The sequence below is a fragment of the Oncorhynchus clarkii genome, chromosome 28, assembly GCF_045791955.1.
Source record: "Oncorhynchus clarkii lewisi isolate Uvic-CL-2024 chromosome 28, UVic_Ocla_1.0, whole genome shotgun sequence".
Taxonomy (NCBI): Eukaryota; Metazoa; Chordata; class Actinopteri; order Salmoniformes; family Salmonidae; genus Oncorhynchus; species Oncorhynchus clarkii.
Window position 1 is genome coordinate 49,191,127 of NC_092174.1, and position 8,948 is coordinate 49,200,074.

Consider the following 8,948-nt stretch of genomic DNA (forward strand, 5'->3'; position numbering starts at 1 on the left):
GTTGCTGATTTCACAGATCTACTTGACTGATTGATCGTCTGTCTTTATTAGAAGACTTGTGTGTGAGTACTAGGTAGAATAAATCATCTTGCACGGAATGATAACCCTGTGGTTTCTCTGACCCAGGTAAAGTCTCCCACCCTGCCAACATCATGACCACCCTGTGGTTTCTCTGACTCAGGTACAGCCTCCCACCCTGCCAACATCATGACCACCCTGTGGTTTATCTGACTCAGGTACAGCCTCCCACCCTGCCAACATCATGACCACCCTGTGGTTTCTCTGACTCAGGTACAGCCTCCCACCCTGACAACATCATGACCACCCTGTGGTTTCTCTGACTCAGGTACAGCCTCCCACCCTGCCATGCCATCATGACCATGTACAGTAAGAGAGTGGAAGATAACTAAGAACCCCCTCCAGAGGGCAACCTCCAACATGTTCAGAACCCCCTCCAGAGGGCAACCTCCAACGTGTTAAGAACCCCCTCCAGAGGGCAACTTCCAACATGTTAAGAACCCCCTCCAGAGGGCAACCTCCAACATGTTCAGAACCTCCTCCAGAGGGCAACCTCCAACATGTTCAGAACCCCCTCCAGAGGGCAACCTCCAACGTGTTAAGAACCCCCTCCAGAGGGCAACCTCCAACGTGTTAAGAACCCCCTCCAGAGGGCAACCTCCAACGTGTTAAGAACCCCCTCCAGAGGGCAACCTCTGACGTGTTCGTTATGTTCGACCAATCACCGATCCAGAATTTGAAAGAAGCCTTTAACATGACTAACCAGAACAAAGACAAATTCATTGACAAAGAGGACCTGCACAACAAACTATCACGGATTACAAAGGGAAACAGCGGTGAGCTGCCCAGTGACGCGATCCTACCAGACTAGCTAAATGCGCTCTATGCTCGCTTCGAGGCAAGCAACACTGAACCATGCGTGAACACATTCTCCGTAGCTGATCTGAGTAAGACCTTACAATAGGTTAACATTCACAAGGCCACGGGACCAGCAGGCATGTGTCTTCACTGGCATTTTCAACAGTTTGGCACCTCAGGGGTTTGCGGTATAAGAGCTGTCCGACGTAACGCGGGTGGACACAGCCCTGAGCCGTGGTATACTGGCCATATACCACAATCCCCTGAGGACCTTCATTGCTATTATAAACTGGTTACCAAAGTAATTAGAGCAGTAAAAAGGCATGTTTTTGTCATACCCATTCTAAGGTCTGATATACCACAGCTGTCAGCCAATCAGCATTCAGGGCTCAAACCAGCCAGTTTATAAAACTGGCTCCATTGGTTTTAATGGGACTAAGTGCCATCCCAGTAATGGGTGGAAAATGCCAAATGATAACTCAAAAACAATTTGTTGTCCAGATAACAAACAATTTAACCAGGTTTACAAAAATATACAATGTTTGGAAAATACTAGGAAAATGATTCCCAAATTGTGCCATAAACACTATTCATTGGGTTTGCTCTGTATTCGTTTTCTTAATCTCATCTATAATATCCCTTAAGGAATCGATCACTGATTTGTAGTTATGACATACAAAGTTATGCCATATTGTTATGTATAAAATCTGTCTTGAATCCTGTCATCCCCCACGATGATGGGAGCGTCAACTTACATAGATGAACTATTAAAGCCTTATAGGTTCCCTTTATAGATGAACTATTAAAGCCTTATAGGTTCCCTTTATATATGGTGAACTATTAAAGCCTTATAGGTTCCCTTTATAGATGGTGAACTATTAAAGCCTTATAGGTTCCCTTTATATATGGTGAACTATTAAAGCCTTATAGGTTCCCTTTATAGATGGTGAACTATTAAAGCCTTATAGGTTCCCTTTATATATGGTGAACTATTAAAGCCTTATAGGTTCCCTTTATAGATGGTGAACTATTAAAGCCTTATAGGTTCCCTTTATAGATGGTGAACTATTAAAGCCTTATAGGTTCCCTTTATAGATGGTGAACTATTAAAGCCTTATAGGTTCCCTTTATAGATGGTGAACTATTAAAGCCTTATAGGTTCCCTTTATAGATGGTGAACTATTAAAGCCTTATAGGTTCCCTTTATAGATGGTGAACTATTAAAGCCTTATAGGTTCCCTTTATAGATGAACTATTAAAGCCTTATAGGTTCCCTTTATATATGGTGAACTATTAAAGCCTTATAGGTTCCCTTTATAGATGGTGAACTATTAAAGCCTTATAGGTTCCCTTTATAGATGGTGAACTATTAAAGCCTTATAGGTTCCCTTTATATATGGTGAACTATTAAAGCCTTATAGGTTCCCTTTATAGATGGTGAACTATTAAAGCCTTATAGGTTCCCTTTATATATGGTGAACTATTAAAGCCTTATAGATTCCCTTTATAGATGGTGAACTATTAAAGCCTTATAGGTTCCCTTTATATATGGTGAACTATTAAAGCCTTATAGGTTCCCTTTATAGATGGTGAACTATTAAAGCCTTATAGGTTCCCTTTATAGATGGTGAACTATTAAAGCCTTATAGGTTCCCTTTATAGATGGTGAACTATTAAAGCCTTATAGGTTCCCTTTATAGATGGTGAACTATTAAAGCCTTATAGGTTCCCTTTATAGGTGAACTATTAAAGCCTTATAGGTTCCCTTTATAGGTGAACTATTAAAGCCTTATAGGTTCCCTTTATATATGGTGAACTATTAAAGCCTTATAGGTTCCCTTTATATATGGTGAACTATTAAAGCCTTATAGGTTCCCTTTATAGATGGTGAACTATTAAAGCCTTATAGGTTCCCTTTATAGATGGTGAACTATTAAAGCCTTATAGGTTCCCTTTATAGATGAACTATTAAAGCCTTATAGGTTCCCTTTATAGATGGTGAACTATTAAAGCCTTATAGGTTCCCTTTATAGATGGTGAACTATTAAAGCCTTATAGGTTCCCTTTATAGATGGTGAACTATTAAAGCCTTATAGGTTCCCTTTATATATGATGAACTATTAAAGCCTTATAGGTTCCCTTTATAGATGGTGAACTATTAAAGCCTTATAGGTTCCCTTTATAGATGGTGAACTATTAAAGCCTTATAGGTTCCCTTTATAGATGGTGAACTATTAAAGCCTTATAGGTTCCCTTTATATATGGTGAACTATTAAAGCCTTATAGGTTCCCTTTATAGGTGAACTATTAAAGCCTTATAGGTTCCCTTTATAGATGGTGAACTATTAAAGCCTTATAGGTTCCCTTTATAGATGGTGAACTATTAAAGCCTTATAGGTTCCCTTTATATATGGTGAACTATTAAAGCCTTATAGGTTCCCTTTATATATGGTGAACTATTAAAGCCTTATAGGTTCCCTTTATAGGTGAACTATTAAAGCCTTATAGGTTCCCTTTATAGGTGAACTATTAAAGCCTTATAGGTTCCCTTTATATATGGTGAACTATTAAAGCCTTATAGGTTCCCTTTATATATGGTGAACTATTAAAGCCTTATAGGTTCCCTTTATATATGGTGAACTATTAAAGCCTTATAGGTTCCCTTTATAGGTGAACTATTAAAGCCTTATAGGTTCCCTTTATAGATGGTGAACTATTAAAGCCTTATAGGTTCCCTTTATATATGGTGAACTATTAAAGCCTTATAGGTTCCCTTTATAGATGGTGAACTATTAAAGCCTTATAGGTTCCCTTTATATATGGTGAACTATTAAAGCCTTATAGGTTCCCTTTATAGATGGTGAACTATTAAAGCCTTATAGGTTCCCTTTATATATGGTGAACTATTAAAGCCTTATAGGTTCCCTTTATAGATGGTGAACTATTAAAGCCTTATAGGTTCCCTTTATATATGGTGAACTATTAAAGCCTTATAGGTTCCCTTTATATATGGTGAACTATTAAAGCCTTATAGGTTCCCTTTATAGGTGAACTATTAAAGCCTTATAGGTTCCCTTTATATATGGTGAACTATTAAAGCCTTATAGGTTCCCTTTATAGATGGTGAACTATTAAAGCCTTATAGGTTCCCTTTATATATGGTGAACTATTAAAGCCTTATAGGTTCCCTTTATAGATGGTGAACTATTAAAGCCTTATAGGTTCCCTTTATAGATGGTGAACTATTAAAGCCTTATAGGTTCCCTTTATAGATGGTGAACTATTAAAGCCTTATAGGTTCCCTTTATATATGGTGAACTATTAAAGCCTTATAGGTTCCCTTTATAGATGGTGAACTATTAAAGCCTTATAGGTTCCCTTTATATATGGTGAACTATTAAAGCCTTATAGGTTCCCTTTATAGGTGAACTATTAAAGCCTTATAGGTTCCCTTTATAGATGAACTATTAAAGCCTTATAGGTTCCCTTTATAGATGGTGAACTATTAAAGCCTTATAGGTTCCCTTTATATATGGTGAACTATTAAAGCCTTATAGGTTCCCTTTATAGGTGAACTATTAAAGCCTTATAGGTTCCCTTTATAGATGGTGAACTATTAAAGCCTTATAGGTTCCCTTTATAGATGGTGAACTATTAAAGCCTTATAGGTTCCCTTTATAGGTGAACTATTAAAGCCTTATAGGTTCCCTTTATAGATGGTGAACTATTAAAGCCTTATAGGTTCCCTTTATAGATGGTGAACTATTAAAGCCTTATAGGTTCCCTTTATATATGGTGAACTATTAAAGCCTTATAGGTTCCCTTTATAGATGGTGAACTATTAAAGCCTTATAGGTTCCCTTTATAGATGGTGAACTATTAAAGCCTTATAGGTTCCCTTTATAGATGGTGAACTATTAAAGCCTTATAGGTTCCCTTTATATATGGTGAACTATTAAAGCCTTATAGGTTCCCTTTATAGGTGAACTATTAAAGCCTTATAGGTTCCCTTTATAGGTGAACTATTAAAGCCTTATAGGTTCCCTTTATATATGGTGAACTATTAAAGCCTTATAGGTTCCCTTTATATATGGTGAACTATTAAAGCCTTATAGGTTCCCTTTATATATGGTGAACTATTAAAGCCTTATAGGTTCCCTTTATAGGTGAACTATTAAAGCCTTATAGGTTCCCTTTATATATGGTGAACTATTAAAGCCTTATAGGTTCCCTTTATATATGGTGAACTATTAAAGCCTTATAGGTTCCCTTTATAGGTGAACTATTAAAGCCTTATAGGTTCCCTTTATATATGGTGAACTATTAAAGCCTTATAGGTTCCCTTTATAGGTGAACTATTAAAGCCTTATAGGTTCCCTTTATAGATGGTGAACTATTAAAGCCTTATAGGTTCCCTTTATATATGGTGAACTATTAAAGCCTTATAGGTTCCCTTTATAGATGGTGAACTATTAAAGCCTTATAGGTTCCCTTTATAGATGGTGAACTATTAAAGCCTTATAGGTTCCCTTTATAGATGGTGAACTATTAAAGCCTTATAGGTTCCCTTTATATATGGTGAACTATTAAAGCCTTATAGGTTCCCTTTATAGATGATGAACTATTAAAGCCTTATAGGTTCCCTTTATAGATGGTGAACTATTAAAGCCTTATAGGTTCCCTTTATAGATGGTGAACTATTAAAGCCTTATAGGTTCCCTTTATAGATGGTGAACTATTAAAGCCTTATAGGTTCCCTTTATATATGGTGAACTATTAAAGCCTTATAGGTTCCCTTTATAGATGGTGAACTATTAAAGCCTTATAGGTTCCCTTTATAGATGGTGAACTATTAAAGCCTTATAGGTTCCCTTTATAGATGGTGAACTATTAAAGCCTTATAGGTTCCCTTTAAAGATGGTGAACTATTAAAGCCTTATAGGTTCCCTTTAAAGATGGTGAACTATTAAAGCCTTATAGGTTCCCTTTATAGATGGTGAACTATTAAAGCCTTATAGGTTCCCTTTATAGATGGTGAACTATTAAAGCCTTATAGGTTCCCTTTATAGATGGTGAACTATTAAAGCCTTATAGGTTCCCTTTATAGGTGAACTATTAAAGCCTTATAGGTTCCCTTTATAGATGGTGAACTATTAAAGCCTTATAGGTTCCCTTTATAGATGGTGAACTATTAAAGCCTTATAGGTTCCCTTTATAGATGGTGAACTATTAAAGCCTTATAGGTTCCCTTTATAGATGGTGAACTATTAAAGCCTTATAGGTTCCCTTTATAGATGGTGAACTATTAAAGCCTTATAGGTTCCCTTTATAGGTGAACTATTAAAGCCTTATAGGTTCCCTTTATAGATGGTGAACTATTAAAGCCTTATAGGTTCCCTTTATAGATGGTGAACTATTAAAGCCTTATAGGTTCCCTTTATAGGTGAACTATTAAAGCCTTATAGGTTCCCTTTATATATGGTGAACTATTAAAGCCTTATAGGTTCCCTTTATAGATGGTGAACTATTAAAGCCTTATAGGTTCCCTTTATAGGTGAACTATTAAAGCCTTATAGGTTCCCTTTATAGGTGAACTATTAAAGCCTTATAGGTTCCCTTTATAGGTGAACTATTAAAGCCTTATAGGTTCCCTTTATATATGGTGAACTATTAAAGCCTTATAGGTTCCCTTTATAGGTGAACTATTAAAGCCTTATAGGTTCCCTTTATAGGTGAACTATTAAAGCCTTATAGGTTCCCTTTATATATGGTGAACTATTAAAGCCTTATAGGTTCCCTTTATAGATGGTGAACTATTAAAGCCTTATAGGTTCCCTTTATATATGGTGAACTATTAAAGCCTTATAGGTTCCCTTTATAGATGGTGAACTATTAAAGCCTTATAGGTTCCCTTTATAGATGGTGAACTATTAAAGCCTTATAGGTTCCCTTTATATATGGTGAACTATTAAAGCCTTATAGGTTCCCTTTATAGGTGAACTATTAAAGCCTTATAGGTTCCCTTTATATATGGTGAACTATTAAAGCCTTATAGGTTCCCTTTATATATGGTGAACTATTAAAGCCTTATAGGTTCCCTTTATAGATGGTGAACTATTAAAGCCTTATAGGTTCCCTTTATATATGGTGAACTATTAAAGCCTTATAGGTTCCCTTTATAGATGGTGAACTATTAAAGCCTTATAGGTTCCCTTTATAGATGGTGAACTATTAAAGCCTTATAGGTTCCCTTTATAGATGGTGAACTATTAAAGCCTTATAGGTTCCCTTTATAGATGGTGAACTATTAAAGCCTTATAGGTTCCCTTTATAGATGGTGAACTATTAAAGCCTTATAGGTTCCCTTTATATATGGTGAACTATTAAAGCCTTATAGGTTCCCTTTATAGATGATGAACTATTAAAGCCTTATAGGTTCCCTTTAAAGATGGTGAACTATTAAAGCCTTATAGGTTCCCTTTATAGGTGAACTATTAAAGCCTTATAGGTTCCCTTTATAGATGGTGAACTATTAAAGCCTTATAGGTTCCCTTTAAAGATGGTGAACTATTAAAGCCTTATAGGTTCCCTTTAAAGATGGTGAACTATTAAAGCCTTATAGGTTCCCTTTATAGATGGTGAACTATTAAAGCCTTATAGGTTCCCTTTATAGGTGAACTATTAAAGCCTTATAGGTTCCCTTTATAGATGGTGAACTATTAAAGCCTTATAGGTTCCCTTTATAGATGGTGAACTATTAAAGCCTTATAGGTTCCCTTTATAGATGGTGAACTATTAAAGCCTTATAGGTTCCCTTTATAGATGGTGAACTATTAAAGCCTTATAGGTTCCCTTTATAGATGGTGAACTATTAAAGCCTTATAGGTTCCCTTTATAGGTGAACTATTAAAGCCTTATAGGTTCCCTTTATATATGGTGAACTATTAAAGCCTTATAGGTTCCCTTTATAGATGGTGTCTAGTTCCACTATTTATGGAGACATTTCTATTATAGTAAAGGGCCTACTGAAATATGGTTGGTGTCTGCTTGAGGGCATCAGCAACGGACCAATTTCAAAAAAGACTGGTTTCCTAATCACCAATACATTTGTCAGCCAGCTATTAAAGTAATGGCTACAAAATGATGAGGTGACATATTGAATTAAATAACTTAAGGTTAGAGAACGTCACTTTAAGATCATGATGGTCAGGGACAGAATAACTTAGAATCACCAATGATTACTTTTTAAAGATAATTTGTGTTGACCTAAACAAATGGCAGAGCATTGAGTTAGTCGAGGTAAATTATTTGATCTGATGGCAAAAATGAACGAAATACTACAGTTTTAAAGATGAGATATTCCATTGTTGTTTGATAGTCATTTTCAATGCGTTCGTGAACATTTCTTTAAATCAGCCTGTGAATATTCTATTACATTGAATTAGTGTCCTGTGTGGCTCAGTTGGCAGAGCATGGCACTTGCAACACCAGGGTTGTGGATTTGATTCCCATGGAGGACCAGTATGACTCACTACTGTAGTGTCTCTGGATCAGAGAGTCTGCTAAATGACTCCCTACTGTAGTGGCTCTGGATCAGAGTCTGCTAAATGACTCCCTACTGTAGTGGCTCTGGATCAGAGAGTCTGCTAAATGACTCACTACTATAGTGGCTCTGGATAAGAGAGTCTGTTAAATGACTCACTACTATAGTGGCTCTGGATCAGATAGTCTGCTAAATGACTCACATTGAATGTGATGCATAGACTTCCATACAACAAGACATAAAGTGCATTAAGAAAGTATTCAGGCCCCATGACTTTTTCCTAAAAATTTTACGTTACCTTATACTAAAATGTATTTGTTTCCCCCCCTCATCAATCTACACACAATACCCCATAATGACATCACAATACCCCATAATTACATCACAATACCCCATAATGACATCACAATACCCCATAAGGACAAAGTAAAAACTGGTTTTTAGAAATGTTTGCACATTTATTAAAAATACAAAACTGAAATATCACATTGACATAAGTAATTCAGACCCTTTACTAGGTACTTTGTTG